This window comes from Pocillopora verrucosa, chromosome 8, assembly GCF_036669915.1.
Source record: "Pocillopora verrucosa isolate sample1 chromosome 8, ASM3666991v2, whole genome shotgun sequence".
NCBI classification, from domain to species: domain Eukaryota; kingdom Metazoa; phylum Cnidaria; class Anthozoa; order Scleractinia; family Pocilloporidae; genus Pocillopora; species Pocillopora verrucosa.
Genome location: NC_089319.1, coordinates 7487047 through 7500484, shown reverse-complemented (window position 1 = coordinate 7500484; position 13438 = coordinate 7487047). Strand labels below are relative to the sequence as shown.

Genomic DNA, 13438 nt, shown 5'->3' with positions numbered 1-13438 from the left:
CCTGAGGCGATTTACGCGCTCTCCCAACATCCAGTGCGAGGTATTTCACCGGCAAAAAGATCGAAAAAGGTTGCGTTTTGCGGAAGAAGACGGCTAAAAATGCTCTGATATATAATTTGACTGATTTGAACTACATTAACAATCTTCTGATGAATATTGTATGCTGATTTTGAAAAAGAACAATAGCATTGACAAGAACAACCGACTTACTCGGAAAGTTATTGTCATTTACTCTGATGTCTGAATTATTTAAGCTACCACCACATGCAACTAGTCTGTCTTCAGAGGGGCAAGTTAAGGTTTTCACTTCGCTGAGCCCCCATCGATCATTTGTCTCTCAGATTCCCTCTGCTTGAGGCATTAGTGTGCTTTTATCTCGCTAACGCCTAAATAATCCTGAATTACAGTTAAAGCAAAAAAAATTTCAGACATAACAGAAATAGCAGATAAGAGCTTCACTGTATATCTCCGTCCATTTTCAACGGAAATTAGATAATTGAACCAAAAGAGGAGCTTCCATGGCTCATTCGTGTTTTCACTTTTTGAAGTTGAGAGACGCGCTTAAGTTCAGCTGTAAGTTCTCGTCAAACTGACATTTGCCTTGTTATCAGAAAAAGACTTGCCATTAGTCTCTCATAACTTTATCCATGCCATCATTTGTTAGCCTGGATTCTAATTAAAATTTTCGATGAAAATTTTTGAGGGTACATTAGTATGGAATGTATGATAAACGTGATATTCATAAACAGGAAGATGAAAAAGATGAAATAAGTTCTTAGCGAGGTAAAGATGCAAGGACAGTTTGATATGCTATGCAAGAAAAATTCGAATAAATTTAAATTAAGGGTATTTTAATTTGCCAGTTTTGTGAAAATACCTTTGGGGGAATGCTTTTTTTTCCCTTAGAAAAAAGATGTTCAATAGAAAAGTTTGTAGCCTCTACGAAATATTAGTCTTAGGGTTAGGGTTAGGGTTAGGGTTAGGGTTAGGGTTAGGGTTTTTGTGTGGGCTACTGTGTCTAAAGATAACTAGAGTGATGGATAAAGTGTCGATGATAAGATGCATTTAAAAAAATAAAAACTAAACCAAAAAAGAAACTAGTCTTATTCATTAGCTGAGAAACGTGTTTTTGCCAGTGCGTATACATGTAGTCTGGAACCGTGCGCATTGACATATTGATAAGCTGGTAACTTTAAAATTTATTCCGATACATCCTCACAAAAATAGTAATTTCAAATTTTTAACACCATTCAAGTCACTTTTTTTTTAATTTGGCGTGTAGTGCTTGGAAGTTGTTTTCACTTATCAAATGTTCCGAGCGGAGGTAAGTGAAGACACGTCAATTTTGTCGATCACTATGGAAATGATGAGTGAAAATGAAATAATCGATCCTGTAATGAACGACAAAAGTGGTTGAGACCGTCTAATGAATCAAGAAGTAAACTCAATTTTTCATTATCATGCTCCTTAAAATTTGATGTGAACTACGGTACGTAGCTCCAGCCTCCCCTAGTTCAATATAGGTTTTCTCCCAGGGGAAGGGGGGTGCTGAGTTTTGGAGACTGATAGGAGAAATTTGACAAGGGTTCTGTAATGCGTTTGTATCTGCTACATTGCAATTGCGTTTGCGCAGATTTTAACGTGTCACGCCAATTTCTCGCGAAAAATTTAAAAGGAAATCGTAACAAGCAACCGCTGTCTCGCAAAATAAGCGGAAACAAATTGAAACCTTCATAGAAATTAAAAAAAAAAAAAACTAGGGAAAAGGAAAGCTCAACACTTTCCGAACACAAAGCCTGTGACCGCGGTAACCGTAACTTTCCAACACTACGATTAACTGATAAAAAGCGATTTATTGATGCTGGAGAACGATGAGGGTTGAAACTAAAGACACAAAATTACAACAATTGATTAATTAAGTAAAGGTGCTTGGAAAGCCCACTTGAAACGACGATACTTACATTGTTACGATTACTCACAAACTGCACTTGCACTCGACAAGAAAGCACTGTCCGAAGACGAATAAATAACGAAGATACTGCTCGAAAGCGAACTGCGATTAGCGCGACTACAGAGAAAAGGCCTCCAAAACCGAGAAAACTAAGTTTATATAAGCATGAAAATTGAAAATTAATGCATGCGAAACGTCTAACTGAAAGTGTAACTGACGCCCATAATTACGAATGAAACAACAATGAACGAAAGTATGCGATATGGAAAACAAAAGAAGGTAATTAATCGGTGGAAAAACACTAATTGAGACGACGCGAAACAACAACAACACTCTAGAGACACCCTAATTAACAATTGACAACATTCTGCACGCTCGAATCTTACAAAGCCTATTCAGGTACTGGTATCTTGTTTATTTACCATTCTGTTTGGTGCTGATCACACAAACACCTTAGCATACTGGCTTGTTCGATTTTTTGTGACTCGTATGAGATAACTTGGTTCTGACAGCCTTAAAGCACGCTGCATAGACATTGAAAATTCCGCTTCTGCACAGACATTTGACCCGCTGTGTTCATCCTCTATCCTTTTCGTTTCAATTATCGTTCGGAAAAACACAGAGGACTGGGAGGAAGTGTGTTCCGAGATGGGGTGCTCTATTCTTGTATCTGATTGGTTGAAAGCGCAGGTCGAGTTTTCTCGACCAATCACAAAGCAATACAAAACAAAACCATAAATGCAATACAAAAGTAGTGACTGTGAATATATAAGAATCATATACGTGAACTGCGGACTTAGAAATGAATATGAAAGCAATATTTGCAGTAATGAACACTACTTGAGCAGTGATGAAAATAAGGCCTGAAAAAATTCAGGCCTGTACGAGATTTGAACCCATGACCTCTACATTACCAGTGCAGTGCTCTACCAACTGAGCTAATAAACCAACTGGGAGCTGGTTGATATGTTGGTTCCAAATAAACCCGTGAAGCGATGAATAAATGCTTGAATGTGAATATATGAAAATCATATATGTGAACTGCGGATAACTGAGACCTGAATATGAAAGCGATCTTCGTAGTGATGAACACTACTTGAGCACTAGTGAAAATAAGAGTTACAGGTCTGAAAAAAAAATTCAGGCCTGTACGGAATTTGAATCCATGATCTTTGCAATATCGGTGCAGTGCTCTTCCAGCTGAACTGACGAGCCAACTGAGAGCTGGTCATTAAGTCGATCCTTAATAAACCCGTTAAGTGATAAATCAAGGACTGTGAAGATGTGAATTCATGTATGTCCACTGCGGTTTTAAAAATGAATATGGAAGCGATCTTAGCAGTAATGAACACTACTTATAATAAGCAGTAGTAAAAATAGGGCCACAAAAAAATTAAAAAAAATAAAAATTTCCCACACTCTTTTGAAGATTGTTTAATAATAGTTTTTTTCCATGTTTACTTTCCTTTATTAAAGTCGTGTTTTAGTTGTAAGAGGAAGAAATAAAGACTTCCCGTTTAGGAAGAATTCAATCATTTATTAAGTTTACGTTGGGTAACGATGCATCTAGCGTTAATAATTATAAATAGGTTGTTTTTTCTTTGCCAACACCGCCTCTGCTACAGTCATTAGTAAAAAATTGTCGATGAATAATTTTTTTTAGTCGGCCTTCTTGGAAATATTCTATTTTTTTTCCGTTTTATTTCAAAGACCCTCAAACTGTATATGTTAAATTATTTATCTGTATCTGATAGCCGAAAGTAGACGCTCGAACTTCCTTTCAGTCAAAATTTGTGTAATGAGGAAGAAAAAAAGGCCCGCGTAAAAATGCCTAGAAATTTGGTTTAGGCGAGAGAGGATCAAACCTCATCACAAGGAGTGTTCAGGGGTGTTCTTTGCATCATGCTTCTGTTACTTCCATAGAAATTATTCCTTAGATAAAGTGTTCACTTATTTCAAGATCTGTTCCCGTCGTACGCTACCCACGCAAGCCCGGTGGGAACTACAGCATCTTTTGAAAGGACACACTATAATTTCTAAAGGGGCTAAGTTTCCAAAGAAACTGTGGTGCTGCGTCGGTGGGAGAGTATAGCAGGTAATTTAGTGTAAACAAATCAATTGAAAACGTAAATTGGCCACCTTAAAGGGTAAAAAAGCTGACGCTCTGACGAAGGGCTAACGCTCGAAACGTCAGCTTTTTTACCTTTACGGTGGCCAATTTACGTTTCCAACTCAGTTGTTAACACTAAATTACACACTATAATTTCGTTGCTTGAACACTGTATTTATATTCAAACTAACGCTCGTTATCAGAACGTTGGCTCCAACTAGACAAAGTATTGGATACCCAAGCTTTGGAGAAGTCTGAATTCAAAAAGTATGCTGTAATAACTGATTTTTAGGTTTTCGTTTTCACGTTAAAAGCAGGTGACTTTTACCAGCTGATTTGTATTAAATTACCGCGGCACGGCTTGATCTCTCATTAAGATAACATGTATGCATTCCGCCAAAAACCTCAGGGATTACCTGACAGTTTTTCATCTGCTCAACTCGGCCTACTTTTGGTAAGCACAAATTAAAATTGCGTGTTTACTCTTCGCTTTGAGCATATTGTCGTCCGTATTAACATATGTAAATATCTAGCGATATGCTAGGAGTTATTTTTAACTTTGTTTCCCTCAATAGTGGTTGAACTGGAAGTCAAGGGCGGCCGTCGATAAGACCTAAGGTAACTGATGATCAAAGCTAACCCATTGTTATTTGTTTCAGAAGTACCCGAAAAATAGCTCTAATTAGTTGAATTTTAGCGATGGAAAAGTAGGAAATTACATATCCGTGTCAACTGAATAACATTGGATATCCAAGGAACGGCTTGTCAAGTATAGTTCGTAATATGATTTGACGTAGTTGCGCAGAAATAATTTCATGAATTCCCTCTCAATACGAATAACAGCATGTTACGACCTAAGCCGATGTTCACTTGCATGTAAACGCTTAGTCTGAAGAACGATTTTAAAGCTGTCACAGGAGGCTAACAATTTCTTTCAGAATAATCTCTTGGTTAGAACTTCATTGGGATCTGCCAAATCATCCGCTTAGTCCAGACATATTTGAAGGGAAATTGTCGTTATTACAGACCATCATCAGCCGTTTGTCTCATAGCGCAGGCGTATGTTTTTTATGAGGCTACAGGCACGATATCACTGAAATCGGTCTTCACTACACTATATTTCCAACCTTTTTTTTTTTTATGATGTACACAATCAGAACTCATGGACACCTAAAACTAAATAAAAACTGAGTGAAGTTCTTCCTTTCCTTTTCTGAAAGGATTCATCGACTCAAAACTTTAAAAAAAGAAAAAAAAGAAAAAAAAGAAAAAAAAGAAAAAAAAGAAAAAAAAGAAAAAAAAGAAAAAAAAAACATACGCGTGGCCGACAACAAAGAGAAAACATTATGGAAACCGCAGTTTCATATATGATAAGCTGTGTCTATCAAATTTTCCTCTTACACTTTAACTTTGTCAGCCTACAAAGCATATAGAACCTCGCAACTAAAGCATGTAAATGGATTTTTGCGAGCGCAACCCGAGTTAGTTTGATTAACAATTTAGGATTAGCCTAATACATTAATGGCAAATCACGCTAATGGTAGAAAATCGGTCAGTTCACGCTTTGTGGCTAAATGTGCTTTGCCGGATAGATAACAAAACCTTTTCTTATAATATCAGCGAATGTTTTGACCTGGATATAATTTCTTTTCGGCAAACTTTATTGCTACGATTCCGCATCGTCTAGACAGAGAGCCAAACATTTTAAGCCGCTGTTCTCACAATTTAATAATTACTCAAATCCCTTCAAAGTCCTCCCATTTAGGCTTCAAAAGACTAGGTCTATCACTTGAATGAAATTTGACGTCAAGACATGCAGAGTATGAAATAATTTTAAGACTTGTTACGGTAAGCACGTTTGAGTTATCTAAACGCGTTTGCGTGACCGCGGAATAAGCTTCGATTATCGCCTGGAGAAGGTGTAAGCTTTCAATTAAACTCGCATCTGGTCCTTTACAATGTCTTACAGACACTTACCATATGTAAACAATTTTAAGCCAGCTCACGAGATGCATTTTCTTACATCGTTGAACCAAAATGTGTGTAGAAAGAAGGCGAAAAGAGGTTAGGGACGATTATAAGACAGTAAGTAAACTTCCGCCGTTTTTGAGAAACTTCCTCTAAGACCACATAGTAACTTCCACCACCTACAACTAATCCACCCATTCGATTGAATTGTGTACTGCAGTTCTCTGATGATGTGTGCAAAATATGTTTACAGGGACAGGACGGTAAAAAAAAAAAAGGAAAGAGAGAACCGAAGGATCCTAAATTCTAGCCTTTTCCGGGAAACATGCTTTAAGACCACCATGATAGCTTTTACCACTGGCATCTTATTCCATCCCCTCAACCTCCATGCTGCGACCTAATTTAGTACCGCCATGTCTGATTTACGTTTCAGGCTTTTCTCAAGCTTTATTTGTTGCATTCGAAAATTTCAGCTAATTTGGCTTATCAAACAACCTCCTTCATAAACATCCTTTTCTCAATCTGATATTCTATCTTTTATCGTATTTTTAGATATCTTACACTAGAGCGCGAATGAACAATTACTCAAACTCGCCTCAAGTTAAGAGCGAAAAGAAGGATGGCATACATTTTTTTCTTTTTTCCGCTTTTGACTGGGAAAGCAGAATGAAAATATTGTCGCTTATTGATATAATTTTTACGTCACCCTTTGTTATAGTTAAACCTCGTACGTATTGGTGTGTTTTTATTTGGAAACGCATACTTCGCAAATCGCTCTCAGAAAAAAAAAACTTGAAAAAAACGAAAAGAAAAACAAAAGAAGCCCGAAAAGGTGCTGAAAACGGAGACTCTTTAAACCGTTTTAGCGCAAAGCCTCGCGCACCGTCACTTTTCCGCGACGGTGAATCAATGACAGACAATACCCTTCATAACTTAGGCCTTTTCAAATGAATTTTATTATTATGGCCACTGAAACTGACTGTAATTCGAGTAAGCTCATGCAAATAGATGTATTTTGTCACTTTTACTTTGAGACAAAACTTAAAACGTCTTCTTGAGATGCGGAACTTATATTTCGGCACAATAGACTAATAATAATATGTCCCTGTTTTAACTCTCTCCCTCGATCAGCTGGCGAGTACTTCACACCATTGGAAAATGCCAAATTTTGTGCGTGGCTTGCTACAGGAGGTTGAAAATATTTTTGCGTCGCGACTTATTGATCGAAATGAGCATTCATGCTTAGAGTGGGTAACCTTAAATATAAGGCAATGTAAGTCAATGATTTTTATCCACCGTCGGGCTATATTATGTCTTTTTAAAACAAATACATTATCCTTAAAACAGAGGGAAGTAAGTGAATTGAAAAGTCTACTTAAGTGCATGCGTATTTTCTTGGGTTTTTATACGTTATATATCTGAAATGAAGTGATACAGGGCACTGTCCTGGGATTGTACATAAATATCTGTACTAACTACTTGAAGCGTAAAATTTTCCATGTGAGGATTTTTCGGCCTAATGATAAATTGTAGCAGTAGGTGGGTGTCGTTATGAAGTCGTTTTGTTAGGGTACTGGATATAATTTCCTAATTGCAAGAGGGAGTAATCTTCTCTTGTAAAGCCTCACTTAAAGGGTAAACATAAAACATTGTCTTCCTGAAGAAACTGTCTATTACCGTGTATATCAGATCAGTTTGTTTCATTTCCTCGTGCCAGTGATGTCTTAGAGAGTCTGTTTCAGACAATGATTCATGCACAGAGGCAGTATGCAAGAGAATTACGCGGCTATAAGATGATATGAAAATTACAAAAAGGCATTTGCAGGAGTAGGAAAGCACCAAATCAGATAAGTTTAAATTAAAGAAGGAGCAAGCGAGACTAAGAAAGATTACCAACAGAAAATTCAGCAGATAACTCAGACATATATTTGAGGATCTAAACACCGACATGCGCACAGTTTCGGCTAAAATTTAATCATTGCGTTCACTCTCTCCTTTTTTTTTCCTATGACGTGCTTATATTTTAAACAAATGTTTATAACCTAAAAAAGAAAAAAAAACAGAAACAAAAAAAAAAGAAACACTAGAAAGTACAACATGTAATTGATGCTATGAAATAATAATAAAACCACCAAAGTAATTCACAATTCGTTAATTTTATAAAATGGGCTAATACGTGACAAAACTATAAACTAAAAATTTAGCTGTTCCTGTTTGTTGTTTGGGCGGAAACTTAGAGGTTATCTCCCGTTACGAACGCGCGATCTGTTGTCAACACAGGTTTTGTTTTGGTTCTTCATACCAGTTCCGGTATGGCATGTTGTGAAAATAACATCAAAAAATACATTGATCATTAATTATTTTGATCATGAATGCAAACTGATTTTTACAGCTAGTTACTTTAGAGCTGTTTCAAACGACTAATTTAAGCGAAGGTCTACCAGCCCCCTTAGTTTACGAGAAGGAAAGACTGATTGAAGCGATGTTGATCTTACTAAAATTTATACAACTGCGAGTTGTTGTATTTTTTGAAACGCCCACTCGGATCCAAAATCTTCATTGAGTCTGAGAACTCATGGGTAGCTGAAATCAAAACAACGTTGAAGAAATTTTAATGTTATTTTAACGTGATGCACTCAGTCTGGAAACTTTTGGATGAATAATAGAAATTTTTCGTTCCTCCCGGACCGTGATCGTCCTTCGGACATTAATTAAATTTGGACTCAAAATTGTCGTTTTTAAACAAGAAGTCTGAGAGAATAAGCATTTGTTTTAGTTGGTGGCCATAGAGTTTGAATATTCACTCCAGGAGAATCCGGGTGGCTAATAGATTGGCGTTTCCAAAATTGATCCCCTTTCATTGCCTTATAAATTCGATATACAACTGCTAAATGAGGATTGGTCGCCGTTTATTACCATGCTGTAAACAATGAGCTGAGAAACTGCTAATATGAATAACATTTCTGCGGTTGTGATCATATCACGACATCTGAATACAAATTGAAAATTGTACTTGTTACTACAGAGGTAAGCTCTGATTTTACTATACCATGCATAATCTAATTTCCAGTTGGTGCTGAACAAAGGTGACGTGAGCAGAATGTCCGCGTTAAGTCTACATGCAGCTAAGTCGCGCTAGTTATGTAATTCTAACAGTCTTCAGTTCGATAGATCGTGTACTGTTTCAAAATGATTTAGCTTTATAGTGTTAAAAATATGTATTTAATAATGCGAAAAATTTCTAAGGAACGGCAGAAAGTCAGTCGTGATCTAACATTGAGTTGACAGAATTTGTCTGGGTCAGTTTTCATACACTGATGATATCAGCTTTAGTTCAGTTTTCGGTTATTGATAAATTGAAGGATATCGTGCCTTCAGGGTATTTCGTATTGTTGTGATACATGCTGTATAGCATCTGTTGTTCTTGGACGCTACGAGATATCTTGCCTTTCAGTTATTTTCATCGGTTTTTTTAAACGTGAATGTGATTTTAACTTAGTTTTGCTTCATCTTAGATCCAAGACATCATTTTTTGCAAATTGTCTTTGGCAAATAACACTTTTCATGTTGCAAAATGGGAAGATAAACCGATAAGCTTTTAAGAGCGATTCGGAAAGCGAAACAAACGAAATCAAGAATATGAATGTTGTAAATCGCTTGAGAACATGTGCAATAACTAAACATGCCTATCATGACTGTCATTATAGTAGAGGGGCAAGATTTTATGGCTTCGATGTCGTCAGTTGTTGATTTTCAAGGACATCGACGAAACGGCGAAAAGCGCAGATAAATTCACCGTGAAGTCACTCGTTGTTTTAGTTTTGCTCCTAATTGGCCAAAAAGTGCAGCGCCTTTGCACTCATTGGCTGAGTTACTCGAAAGGTCCGAGTTCAAGGTGTGATCGGTCTAAGACCACTGTGATGTGTTTGGCTACAGCAGATTTTTAAGAGAGACCAAAGAGCTTTTTAGCCATGTTGGCCTTCTTTTTTCTAAGGCTATTAGTACTGACAGAGCTAAATGTAAATACAGTTAAGTATCGCTAAAAGCCCGGGACAGGATTTTTGCATCCAACTCTCGAGAGACAATCCTAAAGGTACTATGTGGATATACATCGTCCCACGGAAGTAAGAGCGTTGGTTAAAATCTGCATCATGAGAGCGTTAAACTTCATGATTAATCTGTGAGGTCTGAGTTCAAGGTTTAGAAGGGCAAGATTCATAGTATGGTCACCGTGTTTCTATAGAGGAAACGTATTTAAGGAGCACTTAAGTTTCTGTTTCCAAGAACATTAGGACTTCCTGAGCGAAATGCAAATAGCATAAATATTCTTAAAAGCACAGGAAAAAGACTAAAAAGCTTTTGACTCTATCATTTTAAATTTACTAATGAGAAGCTCCTTCTAAAGCAGTTCGTTTCCTTCTTTCTTTTACGCATGAATTCCGCATATTTAAAGAGCTACCTGCCATTCAAAAAATATTTGGGAAATTTTTACCCAAAATAGAAAAGCAAACTCTGTCATAAACTCGAGCAATACAATGTCGAGATGATTAAGTATGTTAACACATGATATAATCGGTAGAAATATTTATAAATGGCTTTATCGTCTCACATAAGTTGCAGAAAAATTGCTTTTGTTTTGTTTTTTTTTTTAAGATTTCTTAGTAGGAAACAGAACACAACGCGTTCTCTTGTACCTATATACGATTGCATACACGTCGGTTTACCTTAACATTTTCACCTACGTCCTTTCATGGATTGTTAGATTCAGATTTTCTCCTATTGTTGCAAATGATCAATTATTTATTTCATTCAACCGTGAAAAAGTTGTATTTCTCGGTTGTATTAAGCTGAGAATAAAAATATTTTTATTTAACGCAATAAAGATAGGCCTAGACAGTCTAGTGGTTTACTCAGGTAATATTTCTTTTAAAATAATGTTTATTCACCTGAATTTTCGGCCTGCATGCTTAAACAAGAGCAGACTTCGGATTGAATCTTAGTTGTCCTGGTACAGTCCTTTGGGCAGATCAATAACTGACAGTGCGGTTGTACAAAGATATTAATGACTCAGTTTGAAAGTCAATATTTTGCGCAGCAGGCCTCGTATTTAGGACTTGTGCAGTATTTTTTATTCACCAGGTATCCTTGGAAACCATTCCAGTCTCTTTGAACTGTATGAATTAAAACGCCTTGAACCAAAAGTCTGATAATTTATCACTACAACTACGCGAAACGACACTTTGTTGTAAAAATGTGTAGGAAACATTGGAAGGGCGTCGGGTCTCGTCAGCGCTTCAGAACACTTAACTTGTTTTTGGTCTCGGCGAAAAGCGTGTTAATGAAGTCGATGTTTGTTGCTAGCCAGACTTTCAGTCGTTAAGAAAAGAATAACCAATCGAGGAAAGAATAGGAAACTTGTTAATTTATTTGTTTACCCCAAAGAGACATTTACCGAGTTTAATTCCCAGGGAGACAATTAATACCAGAAACACCTTTAACGGATCGCAGACCATCGTGGGTCAGTGCACCGAAAGCTGATGTGTGCATCGAGAACAAGCCTGCTGTGGTCAATAATTGACAGCTATCAATCACAAGAACATGAATCGCTCTTTAATTGGCCCTAATCGTTAAATTAGATTACACTAGTCAGGCTGGGATAAAGTCGTACGCGGTTATAATGAAAATTCAGCTGACGTGCAAAAGCGTTGCCGATCAGTAACAAGCCAAGCAGATGTTTCAAACGCCGGGTAATTACATACATATTGATCTGAAGGGAGCCGACTCTTCGCTACTAAGATACACGACGGATTTACACAAGAACGCGGGGCAATCGAGCGCATTTCCGTAAAAAACTTGATTTTGAAGGCTGTACGATCGATCACCTTCGCGTTCATCAAAGATATTCACAATTTCTGGTGAGTTTTGTTTTACAATATTTAGCCCCGTTGTCTTTACGATAGTTACAATCAAATTTCATCAAGGAGTATGCACTGTAACATATTTTTTTTAAGTAGAATGTAAGTGAAAAGGAATCACCAGTGTTTCATTCTAGGCATATAAACGGAAGAGTCTAGGTTTACGAGGACAAAAACAATCGTCTTCGCAAACGATGTTTCATTTTCGTAAGTCGGCCCTCGATTTCGAGTACGTCAGCAATAATTCCCGTCCGATCTCCCTGTGTATTTTATGCCAGGTTTTCCATGTAAACTGACTATTAAGAATTTTCTTTAAACGAAATTTTACGTTCTAAACCGTGTAATTGCTAACAACTACTGAGTGTTCAAATCGTGAAAAGGTGAGCAGTAATCAACGACCATTTCATGTCGATTTAGAAGCTCTCCAGGCAAATTGTATTTCGAACAACTCACCAAGAATTGTTTATTGTGTTAACTATATTCTCGTTATATTTCAACGTACCATCTCAGCTTCTGATTTTCGCCGATAATTTTTTTTCCTCCTGTCATTAATTTTAATTTCCTTGTTCTAGTCAGTCAAACGTTTTTCTCAACGCACGAGATGAAATTCCGCTTGATTTTACCCATAACGAGAATGGGAAACCGCTCACTTGGCACGTCAAAAAGCACTTCAAAATGTTGATTGTTGCAGTAATATGTGAAGAACTAAAATGCAAATTATGCTCGAAGCTGTTGCATTAAATTAAGATTGAGTTTTATCACTAAAATGTTTATCACATCCAAATTCAAAGGTTGGATTACGGTTCGATATGATTTAGTATCACTCCGGAATATTACAAGATCTTAATGAGAAAATCAAAAAACATTTTCGATCACAGAATTGTCGATTCGGATCGATATTTCGCTTTTGTATAAACGGACGTTTTCGCTAGACAACCATTGACATCAAATTTACCTTTTTCTGGCGTGCTGTCGTATATAGGAAATACTTTTGTTGCAGTAATTTGTGTTTTTCACTGAGCTCTGGGGTGGTCTTTGACTTGAATATTACAAATACTAAAAACAGATACAGTTTTTGTACAAACGCGTAAATTAAAATTGATCAGCCGAGCAACACCCATAGATGTTGTCTACGATCATTGTTTACAACGCAATCTGGGTTGCGGGATGTTTAGTAACTGTGATTTTACTGTTAATAATATTTAATTATTTTGGTGCCTTTGTACTTATTGCTAGTAAATTATTTTTAATACCAAAATTACTAGAAGCCAAAGTTTGAAGTACATTCTGTTAGCTAAACTTGGGGATCTGAACGCGGTTGCAGCTCAGCTAAGATTTCGTTTCAAGATTTATCTACTACACTCAGACAAAAATAAATTTAGTTCCTTGAGATCAACTGAATGGGAGCTTGATTCAAAATAAAGCGTTTGATCGACAGCTAGAAGCGGTGAGACAAAAGCAGGGGAAAAACTGCTATTTTCTCGGTATGAAACG

General features: G+C 36.8%; 1 protein-coding gene across 3 annotated transcripts in view; it reads left to right on the top strand.

Annotated features, from left to right (window-relative positions):
* LOC131769840 (atrial natriuretic peptide receptor 1) overlaps positions 1-13438 on the top strand; it is a 39554-nt gene that overhangs the window by 1488 nt on the left and 24628 nt on the right. Inside the window, exon 1 of one of the 3 annotated variants that reach the window (XM_066170891.1) lies at positions 4659-4679. The exons of 1 other annotated variant lie outside the window; for it this stretch is intronic. The gene's annotated coding sequence lies outside the window, so the exon portion shown is untranslated. Of the gene's footprint in view, positions 1-4658; positions 4680-11788; positions 11945-13438 lie in introns of those variants that run through there. One more of the 3 variants, XM_059085571.2, reaches the window with a different exon arrangement.